At 35.6% G+C, this 19,186-nt stretch overlaps 2 protein-coding genes across 7 annotated transcripts in view; one reads left to right on the forward strand and one right to left on the reverse strand.

Moving 5' to 3' along the window:
- The window catches only part of LOC138712435 (uncharacterized), a 181,000-nt gene that overhangs the window by 156,188 nt on the left and 5,626 nt on the right, over window positions 1-19,186 (reverse strand). The gene's annotated exons all lie outside the window — the stretch shown is intronic.
- The window catches only part of LOC138712437 (uncharacterized), a 197,072-nt gene that overhangs the window by 105,855 nt on the left and 72,031 nt on the right, over window positions 1-19,186 (forward strand). The window lies entirely within an intron of this gene.

Here is a 19,186-nt window from a genome sequence, read left to right on the forward strand (position 1 = left end):
CACCACCACCATCACCACCACCATCATCATCATCATCATCATCATCATCATCATCATCATCATAATCTTTCTTCAGTTCTTTAGGGGTATTCGCCTTTATAAGTTGGAGAGAAATAAGATGTAACTACGTTTTGCAAGAGACAAAACTTAAAAGTGAGTTTTTTTTTTTTTGATTGTAATGTAAGAGATTTTAATATAGATTACTATGTTGAATTAAAAAATTATAATGTGAAGATCTGGAAGACAATACTACAAAATTCTTAATGAAATGTAAAAAATGCAGTCTTAATGTAAATACAAATAAAACAAAAAAATATGGCAATAGGACGAACATATCAAAATATTGGAAAAAGTGCTGTGACAAATAAAATTACGCATGCTGAACAATGTAAATTCTAGGACTGGAAATTACAAATTATTCTCTCTCTCTCTCTGCAGGCCTCCAGAAAAAAAAATCGCTGAAAGTTGTACATAATTGTATTTAATAAAGACTATTTATAAAATTACAAATTATGGGAAACAATAGGCCTATAGTCAAACCAAGAGAAAAATAAATTCTGGAAAGTTGACTACTTTTATATTAAATTATTATTTGTAAGATAAACAATACACGAAATAAAGAAACCAAAATATTGAAAATAATAGCCTACAAATATCATAACATACGAATCAGAAGTTTGGAATATAGAAACGCACTTTTTGAGATAATATGCAAGGATATCTCAACGGAAAAAAATTATAAAAATTGTTACAGGTAGTATGAATGTTCAGAATTAAATTATTGACTTCATTCAACAAAAACTATTGTAATTGTATGAGCAGACAAAGAAGATGGCATATAGATGATTGTCACAGAGAATCATGGAATGGATACCATTTGGACTAAGAAAAGAGGAAAGGTCACCTGATATCTGGAAGGGAATCGCACATCAATGAGTAAGACGGACGCAGAAGAAAAACAAATAGATCTAATTTGTAATCATAGGCACCAGAGAAAATCTGTAAACGTTGTTAAACTGGAAAAGAATGTAGACTAAGTTACTGCACAGCACATCATGATTAGACAACACATTATGAACGGTTAAGTTCGAAGTAATTTTAATTTTAAGTATGGTACTGGAATACTAGAAGCTTCCCTTGACCCATAACAATCAAGTGTGAGAGTTTACAGTTACACCATCCCAAATTCTTTTCAAGGCTGCAGATACAACAAACCACAGACAACACATTATAGCATTGCCAATCTTATGCGTTGGAATTTCCCTAGCCGTTACTTGTTTTCTCCCTTGAAATAACTAAATTTCTCTAAAAACTGCAACATGTATTATTAATGAAAAAATTAATTATTGCAATACTGCAGGATAATTACAGTGTTTATTCAACAGTAAATCTGTTTCATAAAAAAAAATCAGAAAATTTTGCAAGAAACAATAGAGTATCATCTTGTAATACCAGAATATCAAGTTATATCTAACACAGATGTTTAGCATCACACATCATAAATCTTTATAAGTTTCTTGAAAGTAAAAAAAATGCATACGAAAACATTTAAGAAGGTAAAAAAGATCGTAGTAGGCTTAATCAGCATTTCTATGTTTCAGAATACTTCAGAGTTGAGAACAAACACATTAAAACACCCAAAATTGATCGCACTCAAAAATTATTTTGTGATGTAGTTCCTATTCTGAATGTGAAATCATTCACCCGCTATCAGAAAGATCTTCTGATTTCCTTTTAAAATCACACATAGATCGTGATCTAAATTTTGATTTCAGTCTTTTATATATATATATATAAAACCGCAACAAAGACCCTCTTCTATTATTCTCTTACTTTGAAATAGGCCTGAAATTATTGTTCAGCTCGCAAGTTTATTCCTCGATTTCTCGTCTTTGTTTTCATATTGTTCACAGATGAGGAAACTCTCTCCACAGAGGCGATAGAGTATGGTAATATCACAATATGCTCAACAAGATTAACAAGGAGTGAAAATGCCATCGTACTGATTCGGCTGCTAATGGAACAATCGACATACATGTTCCCAAAAACAGAATATGGAGTAATTACGCCATGTTTTTTTTTCAAATCATTTCATTCAAATGAAAATTTTAGAAAATATGAGGTAGGCTGTATTTCAATCAGGAAACGAATGTTATCAGTAGAGTCCTGCATTGGTTACTTCGAGTATAAGTTAGGTGTACATGGATCATATACAGGGACATCATTTTATTTTTACTTAAATTTTTGTTGTACCTGAGTTTTTGAATGTACTTCACTCCCACCCCTTCGACTAATGAAGTTCAATCGTCCTCCACATAGTCATAGTAGCCTTACGGTCATAGTAAACAGGACGTTCCAAAAATATGTTCGCGTTTTCCATTGACGAAAGAGCTTTCAATATTGAATCATTTTCGCACAGGTACTGTCGTCCATTTGCCTACGTCGTATCCCGGTTTCCCCCACCAGCTTTTATTCGCCACTTGTGGCTGGGCTGTCTTAGCTCTTTTCTGAGAACACTAATTTCTGTTAGGACTTGGACGTCTACGTAATATTATATAACTGTTTAAAATAACTTAAATAAAAGGGCCTCGTTAAGTAACTGTCACGTGATTTCCTCCCTTTCTACGACCCTACGACATAACCACTTGGCGGACAGTCGATAGTATGTCTGAGTAATTTTATCTTTTCGGATCGGGGTAGAAGTGAAGATTGAATTTACAGTACGTAAGTTACTCTTTTAGAGAGTAGGTACAGAATTATTTCAACATGAGTTACTAGTACGAAGGACGAAACTGCTAATTGGAATTAGGTACAATAGTCTATAGTGCGATAATATGCACATTAGAACTGAAGCCTGTATCGAAATGAACGGCCACCATTTTAAAAAATGTGTTTAAATATCCACATTATGATTATTTTTCAATTTAACTTCATTCTCTATATTGTATGCTAATGTGCTGTAGACAGTATAATATACACTGCATAATGAATACGTTCGCATGGATAAGTCAGTTCGTGAGTAAAAATACTTATTGTTAATAATGTACTGTAATTTGATTAAACAAAAAACCTAATGAAAATGATCAAACTCAAAATTACGATATTTCCTAGTTTACGTAAATGGATGAACTACTTTTCTTCCCTCCTATACCTAGTAAAGTGATTTGTTTGTATATTACGCCAGTATCATAGAACTCCAGTGATGGAAGGGAGAAGCAAACGGCGTTGATCCAGAGGTATAGGCAAGTTTATAATTAAAAATGTTAGTAAAAATAAAATGATGTCCCTGTACTAGCTTCACTCTGCAAGCTACGGTTTGTTTACGGCGATCATCGCCAGACGCACATCGCCGGCGATTATAAACGCTGGCGATGATCGTCAGAAAGTGGTTTCTTTATCAGCGTAGCTACATCGCTGTCAATTCTCATTTGTTTTGCTGCCATAACTCGAATTAATATTTCTACATGGCCTTCTCTAAATATCGATTAGTGAACATGTATGCGGCGATGTGCGTCCTGAATTTGTTTCAGAAACAACCTCCAGCGATCTGCGTTGGCGATCATCGCTGTAAAGAAACCGTGCGCATTCATTTTAACTGCTAGCAACTCCAGGCGACAATCGCCAGCGATGTGCGGCCGGCGATGATCGCCCTAAACCAGTAGTGTCAGAGTTGTAAGCTCCAAAACCGGTTGTGGAGCTAGATCGGAGCGTGAACTTGCTTATGTCTGTGGAAACACCGGAGCACGCAACCAGTCTAGTGGAGCACTCCGCTCCGTTTAGTCCCTGTCTGACATCGCTGCCATAAACAAACCGCAGCTTAAGACCTGTTCAGGCCGTTTCCCCTCTGTTTCTTGCGTTTACTTCTGCTTATTCGTGTGTTTGCTTGTATACCGACCGAACAGTGAGAATAGTATTCACATATAAAATATACTGTCACGTGAATTTAATAAAAAACTTAATATTTAAATAAAATCACCTTATGGGTAACAGAAGATTATTCTCACAATCGGTAAACCGCATCTACATTGTAGATACTTTATGTTTCATAATATATTTTTCATCCAAAAAGTAAATTTATTATTCTTATTATTTTTCTCCTGTTTACAGAGTTCTTAATATTTCAATTGCACTTTTTAAAATGAATAGATATATTTTATCATAACGAAAATGAGTTTAGAAATAAATAATATGACACTTTATAAAAGGAACTGAAATGTGAATATTCACAATCGAAAATGAGTTACCGTATTACTGAAATATACAAAATTTACTTTGGCCATGATATTTCAACTTCCTTTAATTTATAATTATATGTCGATTTTTTTGTACTTCTTGTATTACTGTCTCTAATGCCGGTTTATTAAATTAATTATGAGTACTTGTTTTTCATGTGAACTGGACACAGGTCTATGTATGTACATAATTTCGTATATAAATTAAATAAATAAATGGTGTAAATTAAAATGATGCTGTGAATCCCAGTAAAAACAAAATTATTTACACTGACTACTACTGGGTGTTCAGTTCAAAGTGTGTCATGGCTCACTGTATGTCGTCATGTGGCTAGTCGATGAGCCTAGAGAATTCAATCTTCCTACACTTCCACAAAGGCGTATTACTTATGTACCAGAGAAGTTGCCTAGAAAGTACGGCGTTCATTCTGAAGAGTACTTACCGATACGAACGGTAACACCTGTAGTGGCAGGAATATGAACTTTTTGGAAACACGTAATGAGGTGAGTTTTTTCTTACTGTCGGGATATGGGGAGAGGGTTAAGACGATTACTTACGTACAGTATTTGTTGACATTAACTTCGACGGTCAACATGGACACGGAGCATTTGACTTGTATTGTGGAATGTTGCCGTACGCAACCGATGATAACAAATACCTTGCGTACGACTTGCCCGCGCAAAACACAGTTCGAAAGAGGTTATGGTAGCACGCAGACCGTACAGGCCGCCATCTGTTGCTATGACGTTCAAGTTATACCGTACACGTTCTCAAGTTCAGATTGAACGCCTTGAATAATAGGCAACTTCTCTGACATAAAAACTGAAACTCGCTTCAAATCGTTGACTTACAACAGTGACGTCATGACACACTTTGAAATGAACACCCAGTATTTATTGTTTTGTTTCGGCGTGTTGACTGCCTTACTTACAGAAGGAAGACCTGAACTGTGTGTCTCGGGTTCAATGCCACTGATCTATACGCAACTACAATGTTGCGGGTTGCTCGATGATTCGATGTAGGCCTAATCAATACGCATAACTGTAGTTATGAGCAAGAAAATCTCAGAACACGATCCAAAATAATTTCCTAGATAGAATCAAGCCTAGTTTCTCTATTTCCCTATATTACGTATATTTTCCATAAATCTAGGGAAATTTCCTTAGGGTTGGCAGCACTGAAATTGACTAAATTATCGGCAAAACTGACAGTTTATCAGTTATTTGCTGATCCGTGTTAATAAAACGGTTCTTATTTTACAAGGTAGATGTTAATTTGATGTTCATCAAGCAAAACGTGACGGACGCAGGTGAAACTGACCGTAGAAGATTGTGTTCAATCAGCCGTTCGTGTGAAGTGGGAAGCCAAGTGGAAGGAAAATAAAACGAAAGTGTCTGATCGGCTATCAGATATTAGCGTGGAGTGGAGTGGAGGTGTTAATAGCCACCACAAAAACGTTTAAGAATCGCAGTGCGAAGTCCTCGTACCCTTGAGGAAGGAAACAAGCGACTTCAACCATGACCGCCATGACTAATACACAACCAACTATTCAAACTGTGAAGGTCGGCGTTACGTAACATTTCCAATGTAAACTCTAAGCCATTATTTCATCATGCTTCCAAATCCCAGTCCAGTTAGGAAATCGAGTTTGGAACTATATATAAAACTCGCAATGTCTGAGAGCCAAAGTAAACATGGTTCCCACGTCGGTGCTAAAGATACTAGGAACAGAGACTAACATTTTAGTTGTCTGTGAATCTTCCAGTATCTCTCAACGTTCCTTAACCCACATATGTCGGAATATTCAATTCAATTCAATTTATTAAGTGATTAAACATACAGTGACAGGCTTCGTCACAAATACAGAAGGGGGGGGGGGGAAACATACATTTGAAAATACAGTAGAACCTCTATTATCCGTGGTAATGAAGGGGGTGGGCTGAACGGTTAATCGAAAAAATCGGATATCATAGAAGACTTTCATGAATTAAGTGTTGCATAATGCAGTTTCGTAATTTTCTCCGTGGTCATGTGTTTTAACACATTAGGTAGTGGATCAGAAGCTTTAAGTATAATAACTCTGTTGGAAAGAGTGTGTGAAGAAAGAATAATGCTGAAACTGATCAGGAAGAGAAAAAGGAATTGGCTGGATCACTGACTGAGAAGAAACTGCCTACTGAAGGATTCATTGGAAAGAATGATGAACGGAGGAAGATTTCGGGGCAGAAGAAGATATCAAATAATAGACGGCATTAAGATATATGGATCATATGCGGAGACTAAGGAAAAGGCAAAAAATAGGAAAGAGAATGCTGGGTTTTCAGCGACTATGAATGAATGAATGAATGAATGACAATGACGGGTTTCTAAGGGTCAAGAAAACTTCCTATGATGGATTTCCGTGGAAAGATAGGAAAAGTACAGGTCTCATGTTACATATTTAAGTAATTTATACACTTTATTCTTGTTTTTTTTTTATTAAATCTCGCATAGTTAACTCTAATCTCGTATTCCGATGTGAGATGAACCACAATTCCTCTTTTCCAAAACCACCCAATTATATGGACTTCTCTTCGATACTTAGCACAACATGTATTCTTTTGGGACTTCTGGAAGACGTTTTTCAGAGAAATTAAACAGGTCACTCGAACAGTAGATCATAATGTGTAAGGGCAAAGGTTTGTAATACCACTCTCTATAAAAATACGTACTAATATATTGCGTAGTACTCAATATTTTTTCTGCAACAAAAAAAGGGAAAGAATCACAGACGGATAATCCAACAATCGGTTAATAGGGTGACGGATAACAAGTTCTGGATATATTATCTTAGTGTATATTATCATAATAAATGCGCGAAATTAAAAATAAATGAGTATAATAAAGTGTTTACAAAATTAACAAAACAAGTCCCACGCTACGGTGCATCTATTTGCCCCGTCAACATCCAGGCTTGCCGTACCACCGTTTATTTTACCTGGGCCCTCCTCGTCCAAACCCACGGGCAGTAGTCCACCGCAGCGGGCCTCAATAGCCTATACAGACGAGTTCCCGACCGTGGGACAATATGTTATCCTGGTCCTGTCCTGAAAGAGCGGTAGACTAATCTGTGTTAATGTAGACAAGAACATAACTAAAATGTTTTCACAAATTGAGCTTTTCAGAAGAGAGGAAATGACTGTATGGGAACAGAGATAAAAATTTCCTTCACGGAACTTAATACTTAAGCGGAGATGCTCAGTTACTTGCGTATGGGTTCACAATGATTCTTGGTGCTGTTCATGTTTTTGATACATGTCTCTTAAGCAGACAAAAGATATTTCAGTTTAATTAATACAATTATAGGTCTATCATATTTTGTAGTTTCTTTTGGAAGTTATTTTCAGATAAGTCTATGTGATCATATTAAATATACTTTAAAGTTCAGTCCAAATGACTTACTTAATATTATTTAATTATATCGACAATTTAAGGGCAGACGTAAACAAATAATTAAAAAATTGATTTTTTTTTAAATTTTGATATTATTAGAAGCTTTGGACAAATTTAATAACATTCCAAAGTTTTAGGTTCTAAATTCACCTAGAAGTGCTCTTTAAAATAATGTAAATACCAAACACTTGTAACGAATGCCATGCTCCCTTCTGGAGTCTGACAAACATTGATAGTATGAGCACAGTCTAGTATATACAGTCGCGAAGCTCAATACGTAGTAAATATGCAAACATTAGGTAGTTTCTCACCACTAGGATCGCTAATATCGCCTCAATACAGGCAATGCAAAATAGTACCGTCACAGTCTATTGTTTCTAGCACCCTCAAAACTCAAGCTTCGTGACTGTATATAGTAGACTGTGGTATGAGTGTGGCAAAATCAGAAGAAGCTGTGAAAAACACGTCACAGTTTGCTATGAAGATGAAAAGTACTAAAAGAAAGAAGCCAGAAGAAGATGAAAATGATGTTGACTACATATGTGGAGGTTTCTGATCCAGAAAATATACAAGAAAAATTTGGACATACATATCGGACATTAAAGTCATTTTTCCGAATGGAACTGCAGCCATGAAATTTTGCACACAAATTAATGTAACCAAGGTGTTTAAATTGTTGCAAGGATATTTTAATAGTCTGCTTAGAAGTAACTTTTTATCTATCATCAGCATTGCTATAGAGATATTTTTTCTTAAAATTAAAAAAAAAAAATTCAGATTTGTACATGTACTAAATTTGTAGAATCATATACATATCACAGTCTAGTATATACAGTCACGAAGCTCGAGTTGTGAGGATGCTAAGAACAATAGACTGTGCCGGTAATATTTCGCATTGTCCGTAATGAGGCGATATTAGCGATCCTAGTGGTTAGCAACTATCTATGGATGGATATTCACTGCATATTGAGCTTCGTGACTGTATATACTAGACTGTATACATATCTAAGAGAAATTTGTATAAAAAAGTCAAGTCTCTAACTTGAATAGTTTTGAAGTGAAATGTACCCTAGTTATTGTACCCGAGTTATTAAGTGTATTAAAAATGTCATAACCCCAAAACTATCCTATGACCTGAGAATAATTCAGTATATAGGACACATCATTTATAATATGCATATAAAATTACAACTCTCTACAATGAAAACTGCATTAATGGAAAAATATTTTGTAATTTACTGCATTTTTACCTATGCCCCCTCCCCTTAAGTATGTACGGAATCCTTTCGACTTACATTATAGTCTAAATGCCGAAACGAAAAAGGCGATGCGTGGGCTAAATTATGTGACGCAACCAGTGCAAATATGAGTAAAGTGCACTAAATTCAGCATGTTTTGCTATTAGATCTATGCAAGAGATAGTAAATATCAATGCCTTAAAAACAATATACTTTGCATACTTCCACTCTGTAATGAGTTTTGAAATAATATTCTGGGGAAATTCTACAGATAGTAACGGTATATTCCTACTACAAAAAAAAGAGTACTTAGAGTAGGTGCCAAATCGTGTAGGACCATTTAAAAAAAACTACAAATAATGCCCATGGCTTGTCAATATATTTTTTCATTAATAATCTTCCTCGTATGTAATCGTGAAAACTTTGTAATTCAACAGCTCATAGCATAAATACTCGTCAAAAAAGAAAAGACTTTCATACTCCATCGGTAAGTCTTTCGTGCTATCAAAAAGGAGTGCGTTATATGGCAGTAAAAATGTTTAATAGCCTCCCTATGGATAGAAAAAATCAAACTCAAAACATAAGATTATTTAGGCCCAAATTAAAGAAGTAGGTACATAATAGTTCACGCCTTTTATTCCGTAGGTGAATTTATGACATTCAACAACGCTTCATGAATATTTCTGTCTTGTGTTAAGTATTGATACTAAACATTTCTGTTGTACTAGTAGACTATATTGTAAAACTCTTCTGTATATATTTCAACTAGACTGTGACCATAATTAAGACTTTATAGTGCTATTAAGATTTTTTACATGTTCCGTACTCTAGCCGTGAAGCTAGAATGTAAATAATGGAATGTAAATAAATACATGAAATATCCTAGTGAATTAGATGGCAACGAATACGAGAGAAGTTTCTGTTCTGGATAATAGGAAATGGGAAACATGCCTGGATTTTTCACAGATTTTATTTTTCTTCTTCTTTCTGATTTCGAAATGTCGGGAAAATGCTTTGATGCTTTGATATACGTCACAAACACTAACTTCCTGTTCATTGTTTTGTGTAATAGCTGAGGAATCAGTAGACTCTATCAAGTTAGTTAAATGCGGATGTTCCAGGAGAATGTTAATTTTCTCAGTGACGTAATTAGTGTTTTACCAGGAATAAAAGTCGTTTGTCAGTCAGTAACCTAGATGGAAATAAGATAATATAATAAATGGGCTTTGGAACAGGTTTGTAGCCTTAGATATTCTTGTATTTTTGTAAATAAATTTTTCCATTTAAACTTTCAGTTCCTCAGTGCTATTGTTTTAACGGAACAAAAGAAGGATATGAAAGATAAAATAACATGGAAAAATAATGAAGGAAAATTTTTTATTGAAAATTAAATGTCATACAGCCTTCAATCATAATGAAAAGCATTACATGTTTTATCTGCTCATGTGCTCGTCATTTAAGTGCATTAGGTAACTAACTCATTAAATATCGTATGTGTATATATATATCTCAACGAACGACAGGATGAACAACAGGGGCCAACAAATGAAGAGACAGGGTGGATGAATGGGCAAATGAATGGATGCGTAGATACGTACATGCTTTGATGGATAGATAGACGGATGAATGTATGCGTGACGGACTGCCTTGTTATATGAATAGTGGATGACTAAACCAATGGATAGATGGGTATTATTTTGCAGAAATTTTTTAATAGATGGACTAAGGGTGGATTGACGCTTAACTGCCTGGCTTGTAAGACGGATGGAGGGTGGATGAATATACAGATGGATAGATGTGTGATTGCTTGAATTTTTAGACGGAAGGGTAAAAGGAGTAGATGAATGAACAGATGGATGGACGTTTGACTGCTTGAATTTTAGATGAATGAGTAGTTGGTAAATGGATGGATGGTTGGATGCTTAACTGTTTTAATTTTAGATGAGTTAATAAAGGGTACATGACTGATTAGATGCGTGGTAAAGTGTTAATGAATGAATGAATGAATGAATGAATAGATGTTTTGCTGCATGAATGCTTGAATAGCCTATTTAGATGAATGGGTAAAGGGTGGATGAACGAGTAGATGGATGGAGGGTAGACTGCTTGAATTTGTAGATGAATGGGTAAAGGGTGAATGAATGAACAGATGAATGGATGCATAACTGCTTGAATTTTTAGATGAATGAGTAAACGGTGGATGAATTAATAGATGGATGGATGCTAGACTGCTTGAATTTTAGATGAATGAGTAAAGGGTGGATGAATTAACAGATGGATGGATGCTTAACTGCTTGAATTTTTAGATGAATGGATAAAGAGTGGATGAATGAATAGATGGATGGATGCTAGACTGCTTGAATTTTAGATGAATGAGTAAAGGGTGGAAGAATTAATAGATGGATGAATACTTGACTGCTTGAATTTTTAGATGAATGGGTAAAAGGTGTATGAATGAATAGATTTTTAGCTGCTTGACTGCTTCAATTTTTAGATGAATGGATAAAGGATGAATGAATGAACAGATGGATGGATGGTAGACTGCTTGAATTTTTAGATGAATGGATAAAGGATGGATGAATTAATAGATGGATGGATGGTAGACTGCTCGAATTTTTAGATGAATGGATAAAGGATGGATGAATTAATGGATGGATGGATGGATGGATGGATGGATGGATGGATGGTAGACTGCTCGAATTTTTAGACGAATAGATAAAGGCTGGATGAATGAGCAAATGGATGGTTGCTTGACTGCTTGAAGTTTTAGAAGAATGGATAAAGGGTGGATAGATGAACAGATGGATTGATGCTAGATTGCTTGAAGTTTTAGATGAACGGGTAAAGGGTGGATGAATGAACTGCTTGAATTTTTAGATGAATGTGTGAAAGATGAATGAATGAACAGATGGATCGATGCTTGACTGCTTGAATTTTTAGATGGGTAAAGGGTAGATGAATGAATAGATGAGTGAATACTTGACTGCTTGAATTTTTAGATGGATTTGTAAAGGATGGATGGGTAAAGGGTGATGGATGGATGGATGGATGGATGGATGGATGGATGGATGGATGAAGAAATACAGGCTTAGTTACATTAATGGGTGGATTGATGTAGCGACAGTTGGTTAAAATTTATCGATGGATGTTGACGGCGACATGTCTCTCACAGTGCATGTGACCCTGATTGTCAGCATTCATCAAATTAAAGTCTTTTAACTGGTGAGTCTAACTAATAGCAACTTGTGAAGCTCAAATGATACATAATTACGTGTCTCGCGCTGTTGCTCCAGGCGATTTCAGCCGTGTGGCAGAGTGAACATTTGTCAGGGCTATCGTAGTGTACAAATCAAGTGGAGCAGACTTGTCTTCCAACAATTTCTTTATAATGTATGACGTACCTCTGTTATCTATGTCTTTAGAAATGTAAGTTGTTCCGAGTCCACCGCTGTGAAGTAACAGTTAGCATGTCAGGCCGTGAAACGAGTGGGCCCGAGTTCAAATCCTGATTGGGACAAGACATTACCTAGTTTTTTTCGGAGTCTCCCATAACCTGTTAAGAGCAAATGCAGAGTAACTTTCGGTGCTCGACTCTGGACTCATTTCGCTGGCATTATCACCTTCATCCCATTCAGACGCTAGATAACCACAGTAGTTGATAAAACGTCGTAAAATAACCAATAAAAAGTAATTGCGAAGTGTTAAAATTTGTCATTTAATGACAATGTTAAAAAATAAAGGCTGGTTCACAATAAACCGGGAACGGAAACAACAGGAACGAGAATGGAAATATTGTTAAAATAAGTTAAATGTATTTAAATGTGAACATTCATAATTAACTATTGCGAATGCTTACATTTAAATACATATATTTTAACATTATTTTCGTTCTCGTTCTTGTTGTCGTTTCCATTCCCGGTTTACTGTGAATCAGCCTTAAGTCCTACGCCGTGGCGTCGTGGCCTAAGGCATCCTGCCTAGGACGTTACGGAATGCGCGATGGTTCGAGTCCACTTCGAGGAAAACATTTTCTCATGACATTTTAGTCAGTGTATGGGACTGGTGCCCACCCAGTATCGTGATGCATTTGGGAAGCTGCGATAGGTAGCGAAATCCGGTTGCGAAAGCCATTTATAATGGCTGGGGGATCATCGTGCTAATCACACGATACCTTCATTATGGTTGGATGATCGTCTACCTCTGCTTCGGCATGTGGACGTGAGACCAGTAGCCGGCTTGTCGGTCTGGGCCCTTAAAGGACTGTAGCGCTTCAGATTAGTTATATATTGAAAAATAAAAATAATTCAGTTGCCTTTAAATTAAGTCACAGAAGAAAATGTCGATTTTAATTGTATTATTTATATTGCCTACATAATATAATACTGATGAATAGTTTACTATGATGCTCTAATTAAAACGGAAATGAGAGTCATTCACATAATACGTAACTGAGAATATAACATCGATATAATTTCGAAGTAACGTATTACGGAAACTACGAAATACTTAATGAATTTAAAATTTAGATAATTATACCAAAAAGGGAGTAGGACCATTATTTTTTTTTTTATATTTTACCTCGCCATAAATTGCTGATTATAATAACGAGTGAGTGATAAAATGAAATTTCTAGATACCTAGGATGTAATCTGAAAAAGGACAGAAGCTTAGTTAAAATTTGAATTTTTTAGTAGGCCTATGTTTTTGTTGTTTTCCACAACTTTGTAAAATGGAGCTACCTCCTTTTTGCAGGGAGCCCTTCAGTTGTTCCTCTTCCCATTTCCCTTTATTTCACTGTCATTGCGAAGTTACTTGAGAATAACACATTTAAGTTCCATCAACTTTAGTCCTGATTTTAAAGTAGTATAATACATTTCTTGAAAACTTCTCCCATTTTTTCTTTAACAGAGACCTTCAGACTTGCAGTGTACATGTTTTGTAGCAGGCGAACTTTCTTACCTGTCCATTTATTTCTGTTAATTTCAATAAGTGACTTGCATAATGTTTCAATGTATTCTAAATTACAATCAAACTACTTTCCGCCAGTTTCGTCACCACTTTACAATACTTCGTCTGCTGTATTTCAACATCGGCATATATGCTGATTATTAGAACTGCAAGCTTCTAAACTTTTGTCCTCATGACAGTTTTATTCTTTTTGGTTTCGTCACGAAATAATTGGAAATACCCGTCAATTACAGATAGTTTAGCACGCTTTTCATATTCCTTTAGTCTACCTTTTTTTTCCTTTTATATTTTGATTTTTACTATCGTTTATATATTTTAAAAGACATTATTAAAACACACTTTACACACGACTAAAGATAGATATTACGAAACTATGAGTCTTATTAAGTACATTTGTCAATGTAGAAGCCTCGAAATTTTGAAGCCTTTAAAGCAACAGTTTGTATTTAATATTTTAATACTTTTTTAGTTCATAATACACTCTTATTACTATCATAGTTAGGGATATCAGACGTCCGGATTTCGCCGGACACGTCCTGCCTTTTAGGTATGTTTCCTGAGTCCGGCAAGGCATTGTAAAAAATCGTACATTATCCTGCTTTTTAATCCTACTGGACGTAAAAATATAAATTTTCATGTGATGTACGTTATATCGTAAATGGTACTTACACTTTATCACAGATCGCAGTCAATTCTACAGTATGACCAAAGAACATCGAATGACAACCGTGATCTAGCAGGCGGTGGTGCTTCGATCATGGAAAAATATCGATTACAGGATGCGGAAGCAGCTTTCGATTATCGATTAGTGTGCTTCATGAACTTCCATTAACTCTGAGTTTCTTGTATCAATTCTAGTATATACCAAATTCAACAATTTACATTCTTATCAGAATTATTCAAAATTAGTTTTACATTTTTATGTCATGCTTTTTTCTGGAAAATTCTGGTTTTTTCAGGAAAAATGTTCTGCTTTTCATTTTTTTACATCCGATAATCCTAATCATAGTCATATATTAAAAACTAAATACATTTATGTCAAAGCCTTGCATTGAGCACGCATAGTCATATATTGCTTACAAATGGCTTTTAAGGAACCCGGAGGTTCATTGCCGCCCGCCATCGGTCCCTATCTGAGCAAGATTAATCCAGTCTCTACTAATCATTCTCACATCCCTCATATCCATTTTTATATTACCCTTCCATCTATGTCTCGGTCTTTCCAAAGGTCCTTTTCCCCCGGCCTCCCAACTATCACTCTATATGCATTTCTGGGTTCGCCTATACGTGCTACATGTCCTGCCCATCTCAAACGTCTGGATTTAATGTTCCTCATTATGTCAGGTGAAGAATACAATGCTTGCAGTTCTGCGTTGTGTAACTTTCTCCATTCTCCTGTAACTTCATCCCTCATAGCCACAAATATTTTCTTAAGCACCTTATTCTCGAACACCCTTAACCTCTGTTCCTCTCTCAACGTGAGAGACCAAGTTTCACAACCATACAGAACAACCGGTAATATTTTATTTTATAAATTCTAACATAGTTATATATTAGCATATTAAAAACAAAATACATTTATGTCAAAGCATTCAGCATAAAGCAATAACATTCTTGATAATCAATTACAAAAATATAAACAACGCAAATATTTGTAATTCTGTCATAATTAGCAAGTACGTCAAGGACGCGATAGTTTTCATAGAAACAGATCTGGTATATCTTTGTAGTAATTGAAACAATGAACAAAAATGTTCTGTTTAAGGGTAGTGGGTAGTGATACCTGTGCGATTAAATAATTTCAGTACAAAAGTTTAGTTCAATATTTTTAGGCTTTTAGTATTAAAAGTGAAATAAAAATTTCCATGGTTGTAAAATAAATCATTCTAAATTCAGTGCTATAAAAGACAACTAATTAGTTTCTTATCCAAGAGCAAAAGAAATATAACCTGTTTTCCCACTTTGCTAAATATACCCCAATCTTCAGGTGCACATCACTTGTTACAATCTCCACTCATATACCTTGTATTTTTTTAAGTTATCAAGTAATATATATTATAAATTTTAAAGCAAAATTTAGTTAAATATTTCACCCCTAACGAAACAGAAAAATATTGGACTTTGATTCACAATTTTTGCCATTGTTTTTCAATGCATACATTTTTTCCCCTTGTGTTATGTGTGTGATATTCTTAAACCCATAGGTATACTTTGTAGAGCACAGGCTGCAGAAAACACTGTAAAACTTTCATGTAAATAGATTAAATAGTTTCAGAGAAAAATGCACTTGTTTGAAAAATATCAACTTACGAAAAACTGCATTAAAAATTATGCGTGAATTACATGTCCCGTCTAATTTAAAGAGGCCATTTAAAGGGCTTATCTGCAGAGATACCTCCACAATATATGTTTTAAAGAACAAGTTTTTGTAGTTTTAAAGCACAAAATAAAAACATTTTTAACCACTAATCACTACCCGGTCCCCTTAAGATTAGAATGAAATAAAATCGGAGTACTTGTGAGCGACAAAATTAATTCTTTATGTTATTAATAATAATTAATAATCAATAAAGTGGGCTCCCTTCAGCTTGTGGACATCTGGCATTTTACCAGTGTAGCCACCCAGTAGTTACGCCCCTCACAATAGAATGCAGCCAACAATGCAGCCAGACAGGAAGCTGGATGTGTGCTGTGAAGCTCACGCCCTTTTTCAGATGTCTCACAGGAAGGGGAAATAAAATGCAGCACAATCTACTATAATGGTATAATTTTATTAAACCATTTGCTTCCGGAAAAGGAAGTATAACCTATTACAGTAATAGCAGAAGTAGACAGTGGATATTAGTCAATATCAGAACTGTTGTCAATTTATTATCCAAGACTGTTCAAATGATTGTTAGTAGAAGGCAAGTAAAACGAAACTAGGACTGGTAAATGACTAGTACACAACCGTCACTTTGTAACATCTGATAAAATCACTCGTATAACCTACAAATTACAGAGGACACTTAAAAATACGATGTGGCGCTACGGAAGGAACGAACACGTCCGCCTGCCCCAAATTGATATGTTCCTTATATACTGGAAATTAGTAATACCAATAACAATCCTTTCGAACGCCGTAGTAACATGGGCTGCCGCTAGGGAGACGAAAGGAGAACAGTAAAGGCTCATTCACAACGAAAATTAAACATAACGTAAGCGTTAACTTAACGTTACACTAAAACCAAGAAGTCATACCAGCATTCACGATGGGAACATAAACATAACAGCAAACATACTTGGTAACCATGGAAACATAAAAACGACGCCATTTCCTCATATTCTGTCGTATACTTCAGCGCTCCACGATTGTGTTCTGTTTGCAAATCACGTAAGCATAAGCATGAAAGTTTGTAGTTCGCAAACTTTCATGTTAACGTCTTACGGTAATGTTTATGTCAATGCTTATGTGAATCATTGTGAATGATCCCATTTGGTAGCCTGGGCGCAAACTTCTGTTTTTATGTTACGGTTATGTTTAATTTTCATTGTGAATGGGCCTTAATGGCAAAGGAAGCTTTTAATAGAGAAAGCGGACCTCTAGAAAAGTAACTAAGGAAGAAATTAGTGAAGTGCTTTGTGTGGAGTGTCGCATTGTATTGGGCAGAAACATGGACATTAAGACGAAGTAAGCAGAAGAGACTAGAAGTATTTGAAATGTGGATATGGAGGCGAATGGAACGTGTGAAGTGGACAGACAGAATAAGAAATGAAGCTGTGTTGGAAAGAGTGGGTGAAGAAAGAATGATACTGAAACTGACCAGAAAGAGAAAAAGTAATTGGTTGGGTCACTGGCTGAGAAGGAACTGCCTACTGAAAGATGCACTGGAAGGAATGGTGAACTAGAAAAGAGTTCGGGGCAGAAGAAGGTATCAGTTGATACACGACATTAAGATATGAGCCGTTCAGAGCAGAAGTGGTGTAAGTCAGAATTGGGTAATGAGGTTTAAAATAAACATTCTGTGAAATAAAGCGCAAAATTGCAATTAATATGTCCTTCGTGCTAACCACTGACTACTAATAATTTAAGTAAATTGAATATTAATTGCTACTTTGCGCTGTATTTTACAGAATGTTTATTTTAACCCTCATTACCCATTTTTGACTTGCACCACTTCTGCTCTGAACGGCTCATATATGGATAATATGCGGAGATTAAGAGGAAGGCAGAAAATAGGAAAGATTGAAGAATGCTGGGTTTGCAGTGAAAGACCTGCCCTTGGGCAGAATACTATCTATTATATATGTATTATAAGGTCATCTTCCTCGTTCTGACAGGAGTACCTACTGTACCAATACATGCAGAATATATGCTACTACGCTATTTTGAATCGCAGCAACCTCATCACAGTTGTGGAAGTTTTGCTTCATTTCATTTGTATAGTATTTTTGGTCTAGGGAAAATACTCGTATAAAAAAGACAAGTATTATCGTAAAAAATGTTTTTGTTTTCAGATTGCTGTTGCATCAAGATGGAAGTTTGGTATTGGAATGGAATGAGAAGGGATTTAGTGAGGGGGCACTATGACCCAACACTGCGACCTTCCAAGATCTATTGCATTAACCCACAACCTATGCTTATTCCCAAACCCCCACCGGCTGACTACACTAAGGTTCGCTGCATACCCAGGTTTCGAGCAGGCAACCTCACTCTTCCTAGGCCAGCCCCCTACGTGCGTCGCTAGCCGGCGCTCGGGGAATGTTATTATGACAAAATGGAGAAATGTTGACGGAATTATGTAAATTCCTAATATGGGGAAAAGGGAGAACACCGAGAAAAACTCTAACGGCGACCTAGTCCACACAAGTGTAGCTAGGGATCTTTCAATGAAAGATACCAGACCTGACCGGGTCTCGAACTCGGTCCGTCTGCGTGACATGATAAAATAAATGTAAATTTAAAAAATGTTCGAAACGCTTTAAACAATTTTTATTTTGTGTTGTATATACTTATATTATATTGATTTTCACTGTATATTTGTGACCAATTTAATGAACAAAAGTGCGTTCTGTAATAGTACTTTATGCAACGAGCCTATAATGGTAGTAATTAAGACGCGAGTATGTTTATGAAACGAGCGCAAGCGAGTGTCATAATTTTCATACGATTTTTTATGCTCGACCATATTTCTAACTTGAAATTATTCATAAGTATTCATGTTATTCTTGTCTGACTGAGGAGCGGAACTGACCTTGTGCAATACCTCGTAAATTGTGAGATGTGCGCAGACGCGAAAGTATTGATTTTTTTTTCGAGAAACAAATGTCGACAT

The sequence above is a fragment of the Periplaneta americana genome, chromosome 13, assembly GCF_040183065.1.
Source record: "Periplaneta americana isolate PAMFEO1 chromosome 13, P.americana_PAMFEO1_priV1, whole genome shotgun sequence".
Taxonomy (NCBI): domain Eukaryota; kingdom Metazoa; phylum Arthropoda; class Insecta; order Blattodea; family Blattidae; genus Periplaneta; species Periplaneta americana.